The sequence below is a fragment of the Pongo abelii genome, chromosome 20, assembly GCF_028885655.2.
Source record: "Pongo abelii isolate AG06213 chromosome 20, NHGRI_mPonAbe1-v2.0_pri, whole genome shotgun sequence".
Classification (NCBI taxonomy): Eukaryota; Metazoa; Chordata; class Mammalia; order Primates; family Hominidae; genus Pongo; species Pongo abelii.
Window position 1 is genome coordinate 15,023,277 of NC_072005.2, and position 12,474 is coordinate 15,035,750.

General features: G+C 39.9%; 1 pseudogene; it reads left to right on the forward strand.

Moving 5' to 3' along the window:
• The first annotated feature begins 9,345 nt into the window (after nucleotides 1–9,345).
• On the forward strand, nucleotides 9,346–10,275 carry LOC100446800 (olfactory receptor 7A17-like; annotated as a pseudogene).
• Nucleotides 10,276–12,474: the final 2,199 nt, after the last annotated feature.

Sequence of the window (12,474 nt, forward strand, 5' to 3'; positions counted from 1 at the left end):
ATCATTGTTGGACATTTGGGTTGGTTCCAAGTCTTTGCTATTGTGAATAATGCCGCAATAAACATACGTGGAATATTTGTTTTTGATGAGGTACATCTACTCCTGGAAGTGTGGAGACTTGGTATCCATGCGTAATCAGGTTTCTTCATCTGAGTGAAGGATTTGGTATCATGGTCTGTACTATTTCAATGTACCATCTCGCTGTTTCTGCTTAAAAGTTTCTACTGCTCCCTACAAATATGACTCCTTGCATTGTTCTAAAAATATCTCCTCCTTTAAATACTGTCTCATAAGCATTAAAGTGTAGGTAAGTGAACAATATGTGTATTTAATACATCATAATTTGCTTTGCTCCTTTAGTAGTCTACACTCTCTTCAGTCCTCATAATGAAATGATGACTCACACAAGACATTGAATTTCTTCCCAATATTGCCTCTGTCAATAGACACTTGTGAATTAGAGTCACAGTTTATCCCTGCAAAAACCTACACGTACTTCCAACCTCTCCTGGTTACCCAGAAGGCAATTTCAAAGTTGTCTCACTTTAATATAGTTATCTGAAACAAACATGAATAACCAGGTAATCACAAATGTTTTCTTGAACTATCAGAACAACTGTGAAAAAACCAGAGGCAGAAGATAATTCTGAATGTCACTAGTTCTGTTTGCATTGACTAATGTATCAGTAAGCTACTGCTATGTAACAAGCCATTTCAATAATAAATGGTTTAATATCATGCTTTTTTATCCTGTAGGAGTTTATGTTGGAGAAGTCTTTACACGGAGAATTAGAACCTATGCATTTTTTAAGGAAATAAAAATATTCAGTTCATAGGACTGCCCAAATCTAGTTAGTTCTTGAATTTTGGATGGCAAGGACAATTTGAAAGAGGAAGATTAAGAGAAGTGGTGGAATCTCACAATGCCTCTTACAGTTTCTTCACAGGCATTAAACATGTCATGACTGCTCACAGTCTGTTAGACAAACCATGTCACATGTTCAAGATGTATGTCAACTGTTGCAGGGAATCACACTCCTCCCAAGTGAGTTATTGTCAAGACCCAGAGCCAAAGGTGGAAAAACACCATCTGCTTATAGACAATAGGGGAGTTAATAAATGAATGAAAAATAAAATGATCTACCAGAGGGAGAAACAGACATGCAAGACTTTTATACTTCTGTTGAAATTAAATGTGTATGAATTCTATCTTAGGTTTTCTCCATGTCTATTTTGTATTTTTACGAGATGCTATACTCTGGCAACCAGGAAGATAAGATTTCTATTAACAGTTGGAGTTCCTAGAAGAACTGGAGAAATAAATTGATGCAAGAAGAATCGTCTGTGTTACAGATATTCCCAAGATTAAAAGATGGTAGAGCAGGTTATAAGAGTCCAAAAATGAACATACTCATGCATGTATCTTTGAAATAGAATGATTTATATTCCTTCGGATATATACCCAGTAATGGCATTGCTGGATCAAATGGTATTTCTGGGTCTAGATCTTCGAGAATGACCACACTGTCTTCCACAGTGATTGAACTAATTTACATTCCCACTAGCAATGTAAAAGCATTTCTATTTCACTGCAACCTCACCAGTATCTGTTGTTTCTTGACTTTTTAATAATCACCATTCTGACTGGCATGAAATGGTATCTCATTGTGGTTTTGATTTGCATTTCTGTAATAATCAATGATGTTGAGCTTTTTTTCATGTTTGTTGGCTGCAGGAGTGTCTTCTTTTGAGAAGTGTCTGTTCATGTCCAAAGACACGGAATCAACCCAAATGCCCATCAATGATAGACTGGATAAAGAAAATGTGGTATATATACACCATGGAATACTATGCAGCCATAAAAAAGGAACAAGTTCACGTCCTCTGCAGGGACATGATGGAGCTGGAAGCCATTATCCTCAGCAAACTAACACAGAAACAGAAAATCAAATACCACATGCTCTCACTTATAAGTGGAAACTAAACAATGAGAACACATAGACACAAGGAGGGGAACAACACACACTAGGACCTGTTGGGGGGTGAGGGGAGTGAGAACATTAGGAAAACTAGCTAATGCATGCCGGGCTTAATACCTAGGTGATGGGTTGATAGGTGTAGTAAACCACCATGGCACACGTTTATCTATGTCACAAACCTGCATATCCTGCACATGTACCCCTGAACTTAAAATAAAAGTAAAAGGAGTCTAAGCATTTTTAATGTGAATATTTGGAGCCAGGCAGAGGAGGACAGAGATGATGTCCCTGAGTATAATAAAGCAAACGCGGAAGGACACTCGTGCAATCTCCTCCCCGTATGGACCTCTGGAAGCAGGTCTCCCTTCATGATCACAAATTTCTTTCTCCGAGAAGCAAGGCAATGTCCTTTCCCAAGAAACTTTTCCAGAATTACAAACTTTTCCTACTCTTTGCAGGGATGAATGTATTTCTGCAGACTGTGATGGCCTATGACCACTTTGTGACTATTGGTCACCCCCTGCAATACAGGGTCATCATGAACCCCAGGATCTGTGGACTGTGGGTTCTGGTGTCCTGGAGCATGAGTGTCCTGAATTCCTCACCGCAAAGCTGAATGTGTTGCAGCTATCCTTCTGCATAAACTTGGAAATCCACCCATTTTTTTCTGTGAACTTAATCAGTTCATCCTGCTTACCTGTTCTAATGCTTTTTTTTTTTTTCTGTCTTTCTTTTTTTTTTTTTTTTTTCGAGACGGAGCCTCGCTCTTGTTGCCCAGGCTGGACTGCAGTGGCGTGATCTCGGCTCACTGAAACCTCTGCCTTCTGGGCTCAAGCGATTCTCCTGCCTCAGTCTTCCGAGTAGCTGGGATTACAGGCACGCACCGTCACGCCTGGCTAATTTTTGTATTTTTAGTAAACAAGTTGTTTGTCCATATTGGCCAGGCTGGTCTCAAACTCCTGACCTCAGGTGATCCACCCACCTCGGCCTCTCAAAGTGCTGGGATTACAGGCATAAGGCATCAGGCCCGGCCTCTGACATTTTTATTAATGACATAAAACTGTATTTTGGAACTGTGCTGCTGGCTGGCAGTACCCTCACTTGTATCTTTTTCCCTTACTTAAAGATAGTTTCTTCCATATATGCAATTTCATCCACTCAGAAGAAGTATAAGGCATTTCCCACCTGCGCGTGTTACCTCTCAGTTGTCTATTTTATTGTACATGTCTAGGAGTGGAGGAACCTGGAGGATATTATGTTAAGTGAAATATGCTACACACAGAAAGAAAGATATCACAGAATCTCACTTAAATGGAATGTAAACAAGTTTATCTCATAGAATTATAGAGTAGAATGGTGGCTACCAGGGACCCCCATTGAGGGAGGAGGCATGGGGAGATGTTTGTCAGAGCATATAAAATTCTCCCTAGGAGAAGCAAGTTCACAAGATCTATTGTGCCCCTTTGTACCTGTATTTAATGATAGATTGTATTCTTGAAAAATGCTGAAAACGTGGATGTTAAGTGTTCTTACCTCACAATAATAACTATGTGAAATAATACATATATTAATTAGGTAGATTTCACCATTCCATAAAGTATATATACTTCAAAATTTTGTACACAATAAATACATACAATTTTATCTGTCAATCTTAATAATGACATAAATAAATAAATTTGGAAACATTAAATACGATAACCTTTATATGGTACTAATCTCAGGGCAATGTTAAAAACAGATCTAAATAAATCTCTTGCAATGGCCAAATGTTTGATAAAGGAAGGATTAAATGACAGACCTTCACATGTGTTAAAAAGTATGAAATTCTAGGCCGGGCGCGCACCTAGATTGCTGGCTTGCTTATGATTCTAGGCGTGGCTCACACCTGTAATCCCCCCACTTCGGGAGGCTGAGGTGGGTGGATCACTTGAGGTCAGGAGTTTGAGACCAGCCTGGCCAACATGATGAAACCTCGTCTCTACTGAAAATACAAAAAAAAAAAAAAAAAAATAGTGGGGCGTGGTGGCGGGCACCTGTAATCCCAGCTACTCAAGAGGCTGAGGCAAGAGAATCTCGAACCCAGGAGGTGGAGGTTGCAGTGAGCCAAGATCGTGCCACTGCACTCCAGCTCAGGTGATAGAACAAGACTCCATCTCAAAAAAATAAAAAATAAATAAAATAAATTTTAAAAAGTATGAAATTCTAATGTTTTGGCAAAAGCAACATGAAGCCAAGAAATGTAGTACCCACAGTTTTACATGAACAGAACACAGTTCATCTCCTTCTTGCAAAGGTAAGTTGCTATTTTCTGGGTATTGCAAGAGCTGTGTTTCCATCACAAGCCAGTGCTTTGGAAACTCCAGGGAACCAGTCAAGACAGGTTCCTCAGTTTAGACTTTGGAGGAAATTTTCGCTGAAGGTTGGGAGAAGGTGCTAGGAGGATGGGACTCTGGAAGTCAAGGAAGTCCATGGGGAAGGAGTAATAAAGCCTGGATACACCTCACTTTTAATATAGTGTCTTGTGAATAGAGGATACAGAAAACAACAAGAACATTTGTTTTAGTGCAGAGCAACATCCCCCAGGAAACTGATGTGTTTAGGGTTGGAATAACAGGAGGAAAGGTACCTAATGAGCAGATATACGAAGCCATAAATATCTCCTCTGCTGCTGTCCCTCAGCATATGCAACCTTGGGCTAGAAAGGACATGATGGTTTCATTTGGATTCCTTAGTCTGGCTCAAATACAGATGATGCTTCAACTTTTCCTGATGCCTTGTCTTGAGACAGAGCTTCCATCTCCATCATCAACCTGCTAGAACTTCTCCATGGAGACCTTCCTTTCAGAAAACTCAGTAGGGTAAGTCCCAGAGCCCAGTGGGTACTGTAGGAAACGTCAGGAAGAACAAGAGGCGTGAATATGAACCTGAGGTCACCTGAGAGCCAATCATTGCCTCCAGCTTTGTTCCTTATTTTTAGGATTGTCTTGGCTTTATGGTCTCTTTTTTGGTTCCATATGAAATTTAAAGTAGTTTTTTCTAATTCTGTGAAGAAAGTCAATGGTAGCTTGATGGGGATAGCATTGAATCTATAAATTACTTTAGGCTATATAGCCATTTTCATAATATTGATTCTTCCTATCCATGAGCATGGAATGTTTTTCCATTTGTTTGTGTCCTCTTTTATTTCATTGAGCGTTGGTTTGTAGTTCTCTTTGAAGAGGTCCTTCACATCCCTTGTAAGTTATATTCCTAGGTATTTTATTCTCTTGGCAGCAATTGCGAATGTGAGTTCACTCATGATTTGGCTCTCTGTTTGTCTGTTATTGTTGTATAGGAATGCTTGTGATTTTTGCACATTGATTTTGTATCCTGAGATTTTACTGAAGTTGCTTATCGGCTTAAGGGTTTTTGGGCTGAGACGATGGTGTTTTCTAAATATAAAATCATGTCATCTTCAAAAAGAGACAATTTGACTTCCTCTCTTTGTATTTGAATACACTTTACTTCTTTCTCTTGCCTGATTGCCCTGGCCAGAACTTCCAATACCATGATGAATACGAGTGGTGAGAGAGGGCATCCTTTTCTTGTGCCAGTTTTCAAAGAGAATGCTTCCAGTTTTTGCCCATTCAGTATGATACTGGCTGTGGGTTTGTCATAAATAGCTTATTATTTTGAAATACATTCCATCAATACCTAGTTTACTGGGAGTTTTTAGCATGAAGTGGTGTTGGATTTTATCAGAGGCCTTTTCTGCATCTATTGAGATAATCATGTGGTTTTTGTCATTGGTTCTGTTTATGTGATGGATTACATTTATTGATTTGCATATGTTGAACCAGCCTTGCATCCCAGGGATGAAGCAGACTTGGTCATGGTGGATAAGCTTTTTGATGTACTGCTGGATTCATTTTGCCAGTATTTTATTGAGAATTTTCACATTGGTGTTCATCAGGGATATTGGCCTGAAATTTTCTTTTTTTGTTGTGTCTCTGCCGGGTTTTGGTATCAGGATGATGCTGGCCTCATAAAATGAGTTAGGGAGGAACCTATCTTTTTCAATTTTTTTGAATAGTTTCAGAAGGAATGGTACCAGCTCCTCTCTGCACCTCTGGTAGAATTCAACTGAGAATACGGCTGGTCCTGGGCCTCTTTTTGGTTGGTAGGCTATTGATTACTGCCTCAATTTCAGAACTTGTTATTGGTCTATTCAGGGATTCGACTTCTTTCTGGTTTAGTCTTGGGAGGGTGTATGTGTCCATGAATTTATCCATTTCTTCTAGATTTTCTAGCTTATTTGCATAGAGGTGTTTATAGTATTCTCTGATGGTAGTTTGTATTTCTGTGGGTTCATTAACTTTTTTTGGTTTACTTTTTAGATCCTGGTTCTCACTATGTTGCCCCGGCTGTTCTCAAAATCCCAGCTTCAGGGGACCTCCCCACTCAGCCTCCCAAAGCGCTGGGATTACAGCTGTGATCCAATTATATTGCCCTCCTCATTGACTTTTAAGGAAATATTGAAGGAAATGTTTTTGGTCATAAAAACTTTTAACTTTTATTTACCTAAAAATATGTCTATTTTCTTAGTTTTGTTTCTTGCCTTAGTTAAAATAGTTTGTCTACACTAAGATCTTATATGTAGTTATCTAAGTATTCCTCTAACATATATTGCTGACTTTTACACAAAGGTCCTTAAATCTGCTAATTCTTTGTAAAATGTGACTCAGGAGACACATTTCATTTTCTCACAGGTAGATAGCTATTTATTTCTGCTTTTATTCAACAATTCGGCATTTTACAACTAAACTGGAATACAATCTTTTCATATTTTAATATCCACGTATATTAGGACTTATTTCCTGACTTATTCAATAAATTGGGAGTATCTTCTATGTGCCAGAACATTTTAGAAACATTGTGTATTATATAATTTTATGTCTAGGTCTTTCCTAATAAAGTAATTCATTTCATATCATTAAATTATTGTTATTGCTTACCTTGGTTTGGTTAACTTTTTATGTACCACAACGTTTTAAAAATATAGTTGCTTGGAAATCACTACATTTACCCTGGTTTTATTCCCCTGACATTCTTTTTATTTTATCACGTGTCATTGCTTTAATTTTTTTCTACATCATCATACACCTTTGTGAAAATACAAACTTAAAGCAGGTAAGTTCTTGCTCAATTGACTCATACATTATAACAGAGAAGACAGAGTAAAATGTAACAAATGTGTCTATGATACAATGTCCTCAGGGATGAAATCATATGGAGAATTTCATTCCGTGAAAAAAGAGACAGTTATCATGGTATGTGCAGGATTTGATAATATGGTCTAGGAAGGACATTGCATATTAGAGGAAGACCAGAACCAGAACTAGTGCAATTCCTTGGAATTGTTAAAAAGAGTTCAAAGCCCAAAGACCCTGAATAATTAAAGAAGAGATGCCACATGAATAATTAAAGAAGAGAAATGAGAAGAAGGCTGTCTCACCTGCTATCAGACCATTTCTGAATTCTAGTGGGGAAAGATAATTTGAAATTGACAACTTGCCTGGTATTCATTTCTTTCTAATAGAGTATGGGAAGCTGAGGCAGGAGGATCACCTGAGGTCGGGAGTTCGAGACCAGCCCGACCAACATGGAGAAACCCCATCTCTACTAAAGATACAAAAAATTAGCTGGACATGGTGGTCCATGCCTGTAATCCCAGCTATTCGGGAGGCTGATGTAGGAGAATCACTTGAACACGGGAAGTGGAGGTTGCGGTGAGCTGAGGTCATGCCATTGCACTCTAGCCTGGGCATCAAGAGTGAAACTCCGTCTCAAAAAAAAAAAAAAAAAAGTGTAACTAGGGTGAGAACAGCATGAGAGTAACATGTCTCCAGGAAGCTACAGTGTGCTGCGTGCATGTAGGCAGTATGCATGTGTGTGTGTGTGTGTGTGTGTGTGCACGCGCACCTTTAGCATAAGAGCAGGTTTCAGAGAAAGGGTATTTGGGCTCTATATTCTGAAAGGTAACACATAATAGAAAAGCCAGAAGTCAAAGACACAGTGGGAAAAAAAGAGGGGATGCATTACACATACTGAGACGCCTTTGCAGGCAAATTAATAAAATGCAAATGCAACAGCATCTGGTCAGAGGGACTCCTTGTGTCTAACTTTCAGCAGCTTCAAGGCCACCTCATCACACAACATCCTCTGAAACCGTCTCTCATCACTCTCTTCCTGTACATTCCCCTGCCGCACTGGCTTCCTTGTCCACCTTGAACATCTGAAAGAAGCACATTCTGTCAAGTCTTTCATTGGTCCTTCCTTCACCTGGCACAGACTCTGGCAAAGAACATGGTGACTCTCGCCCCATCTTCATTCTGCTCTCTGTTCAATTTTTACCATGTCTGCTGATCTTGTCTGTACACCTACTAAAAGTAACACATTTTTTCCTTTTTATTCATAGGACTCATCACCATCTGACATATACATAGTGTATATGTATTTGTTCCGTTATTCAATTGTAGGGACTTTGTTTTATAGCACCATTGACTTGTTGTCTACACAGTACCCGGAACATCATAACACTCGCTTTGCAGTCCACAAATGCATGAATGATTTTTCTCATTAATGATACTGTAGAATACAAGCCCTCAGGGAAAGGCTGAGAGAGAGCATGGCATAGGAATTCCTAATCAGAGATGGCAAGGAGATCTTCTAACAGGGACCAGATTTCCACACTAAACATAGAAAACAACTTCTTGTAGAATGGAGATTACTAGAGGCTGGGAAAATTGGTATGGAGGCTTGAGGTGATGTCAGTCAAGGGATACAAGATTATAATTAGATAGAAGGAATAACTTCAAAATATGTATTTTACAGCATCGTGAATATAGTTAATGATGATATATTGAATTATTGGAAAATGCCAAGAAAATGGATGTTAAGTGCTCTTGCCACAAGAATGATGACTATATGAGGTATTACTAATGTTAATTGGCTAATTAATATTAGTTTAGCCAATCCACAATGTAAATATACTTCAACATATGATGTTATACATGATACATGCATACCATCTTATCTATCACCATAGAAATAAATAATTTTTAAAGGAAAAATAAGTTCTTGACTCTGGAATATAAATGAGAGAATTTCTGGTACGTTTGTAATGCATAATTACATTGTCATATTCTCTCTCTTTTTGGTAGTCACATTGAAAAGTTGCAACCAAGGCTGGGTGCAATGGCTTATGCCTGTAATGCCAGCACTTTGGGAGGCTGAGGTGGGAGGATCGCATGAGCCCAGGAGTTTCAGACCAGCATTGGCAACAGAGTGAAAGACTGTCTCTATGTTTAAAAAAAAAAAAAAGATGGAACTAGAGAATGACACAGGGATTTCAGAATTCCTTCTTCTGGGACTATCAGAGGAACCAGAATTGCAGCCCTTCCTCTTTGAGCTGTTTCTGTCCATGTACCTGGTCACCGTGCTGGAGAACCTGCTCATCATCCTGGCCACAATCTCAGACTCCCACCTCCACACCCCCATGTACTTCTTCCTCTCCAACCTGTCCTTTGCAGACATCTGTTTCATCTCCACTACAGTCCCAAAGATGCTCATTAACATCCAGACACAGAGCAGAGTCATCACCTATGCAGGCTGCATCACCTAGATGTGCTTTTTTGTACTTTTTGGAGGGTTAGACAACTTACTCCTGGCTGCGATGGCCTATGACTGGTTTGTGGCCATCTGTCATCCTCTGCACTACACGGTCATCATGAACCCTCGGCTCTGTGGACTCCTGGTTCTGGCATCCTGGATGATTGCTGCCCTGAATTCCTTGTCACAAAGCTTAATGGTGTTGTGGTTGTCCTTCTGCACAGACTTGGAAATCCCTCACTTTATCTGTGAATTTAATCAGGCCATCCACCTTGCCTGTTCCGACACCTTTCTTAATGACATGGGGATGTATTTTGCAGCAGGGCTGCTCGGTGGTAGTCCCCTCGCAGGGATCCTTTACTCTTACTCCAAGATCGTTTCCTCCATACGTGCAATCTCATCAGTTCGGGGGAAGTACAAGGCATTTTCCACCTGTGCATCTCACCTCTCAGTTGTCTCTTTATTTTACGGTATGAGCCTAGGTGTGTACTTTAGTTCTGCTGCCACCCACAACTCACACTCAAGTGCTGAAGCCTCAGTGATGTACACTGTGGTCACCCAAATGCTGAACACCTTCATCTACAGTCTGAGGAATAAAGACATAAAGGGGGCTCTGACACAATTCTTCAGAGGGAAACAATAAAAGAGTTGTTTTCAAGAAGGGCCTGTGATGCTAGAGCTCTAAGCCCCAGACCCAGAAACTGATTTATTAGTCAGATAGTGGGAGCAGAAATGGCTCCTTCTATTAATTTCTTGGATGTTCAAATTCTGTGATCTTACCTGGTTTGTAAAATATACGCATTTTCTTTAAGAAGCTTTCAGCTCTCAAATATTCAACCGTTTTCTCCTTTGTGATTTTCCTACTTTCCCAAAGTTATTCCCAGACTAGGGTCAGAAACAAGGTAGAGATTCCTGTTGGTCTCATGCAGTGGTGAGTTGCGTTCACACAAGGAACCAAGAATGACAACTATACAAATTATTAATATAATTTTATTGTGGATGAATAGCTGAGACCCCAGTTTTCTACGTTTGTGTCTGTCATTTCTTTTTCTATCACTGCCTTAACTGCTCCTCCTCACAATGTAAAACTAATATACCAGGGGGCCAGGCGCGGTGGCTCATGCCTGTAATCCCAGCACTTTGGGAGGCTGAGGCAAGCAGATCATGAGGTCAGAAGATCGAGACCATCCTGGCCAACATGGTGAAACCCGTCTCTACTAAAAATACAAAAATTAGCTTGGCGTAGTAGTAGGCACCTGTAATCCCAGCTACTCGGGGGGCTGAGGCAGGAGAATGGCTTGAACCCAGGAAGCGGAGGATGCAGTGAGCCAAGATTGCACCACTGCACTCCAGCCTGGTGACAGAGCAAGATTCTGTCTCAAAAAAACAAAAACAAACAAACAAACAAACAAACAAAAAACACAAAAAAACACAAAGACACTTTAATATACTAGTGTGTTTTTAGCCAGTGGTGGCATTTTATCCTCTCCATTAAGATCCTGTTCTCTAGTCATCTCCACATCCAAATGCCTAATATATTTCTGATTAAAAACAAAGAAGACTCTGTAATCCCAGCACTTTGGGAGGCCGAGGTGGGCAGATCACGAGGTCAGGAGATCAAGACCATACTGGGCAACATGGTGAAACTCCGTCTCTACTAAAAATACAAAAATTAGCTGGGAATGGTGGTGCATGCCTGTAGTCCCAGCTACTCAGGAGGCTGAGGCAGGAGAATTGCTTGAACCCGGGAGGCAGAGGTTGCAGTGAGTCAAGATTGTGCCATTGCACTCCAGCCTGGCAACAGGGCAAGACTCCGAAAAAAAAAACAAAAAACAAAAACCAAGAAGACAAAAACTGCTTATGAAATCCATGTTCCAAGTGTAGTCTAAACAGACAAATTAGCATATGTCAACTGACTTCATCTGGACTTAGACTCAGAGGCTGTCTTAACTATGACAGTAAAATTTTTGGTCATGCATGGACTTACTCTGGAACATTTGGAGTGTGGAATCTTGGTGTCCATGTGTAATGAAGTTTGTTCATTTGAGTGAATGATTTGATGTCATGGTCTATATAATTTTACTGTAACATCTTCATTCTACCTAAAATTTTCCTGTGCTACCTGCAAATATGACTCTTTCCATTGTACTAAGAAATATCTTTCCCTTTAAAAAATTACATCATAGTCTGGGCGCAGTGGCTCACACCTGTAATCCCAGCACTTTGGGAGGCCAAGGTTGTTGGATCGCGAGGTCAGGAGTTGGAGACCAGCCTGGCCAATATGGTGAAACCCCGTCTCTACTAAAAATACAAAAATTAGCTGGGTGTGGTGGCACGCGCCTGTAGCACCAGCTGCTTGGGAGGCTGAGGCAGTAGAACTGCTTAAACCTGGGATGCGCTGGTTGCAGTGAGCTGAGGTCCCCCACTGCACTCCAGCCTGGGCAATAGAGCAAGATTCCAATTAAAAAAAAATGCATCATATACATTAAAGTGCAGATAAGTGAACAATATGTTTAATTTATCAGCCATTGCTTTATCTCTTTTATACTATAAACTCTCTACAACCCTCATGATCAAAGGAAGACTCACACAAGAGCTTGAATTTCTGTGCAGTATTGCTCCTGGAAATAGAGACTTGTGTGAATCAAGGTCACGACTTGTTTATCCAACACCATATATGTCCTTTTGAACAGAATTTTTCAAAAGAAAACACATGCAGCCAACAATCATATGAAAAAAAACATTAACATCACTGATTAGAGAAATGTAAATCAAACCCACAATGAGATTATCATCTCACACCAGTCAAAATGGCCATAACTAAAAAGTCAAAAAATAGCAG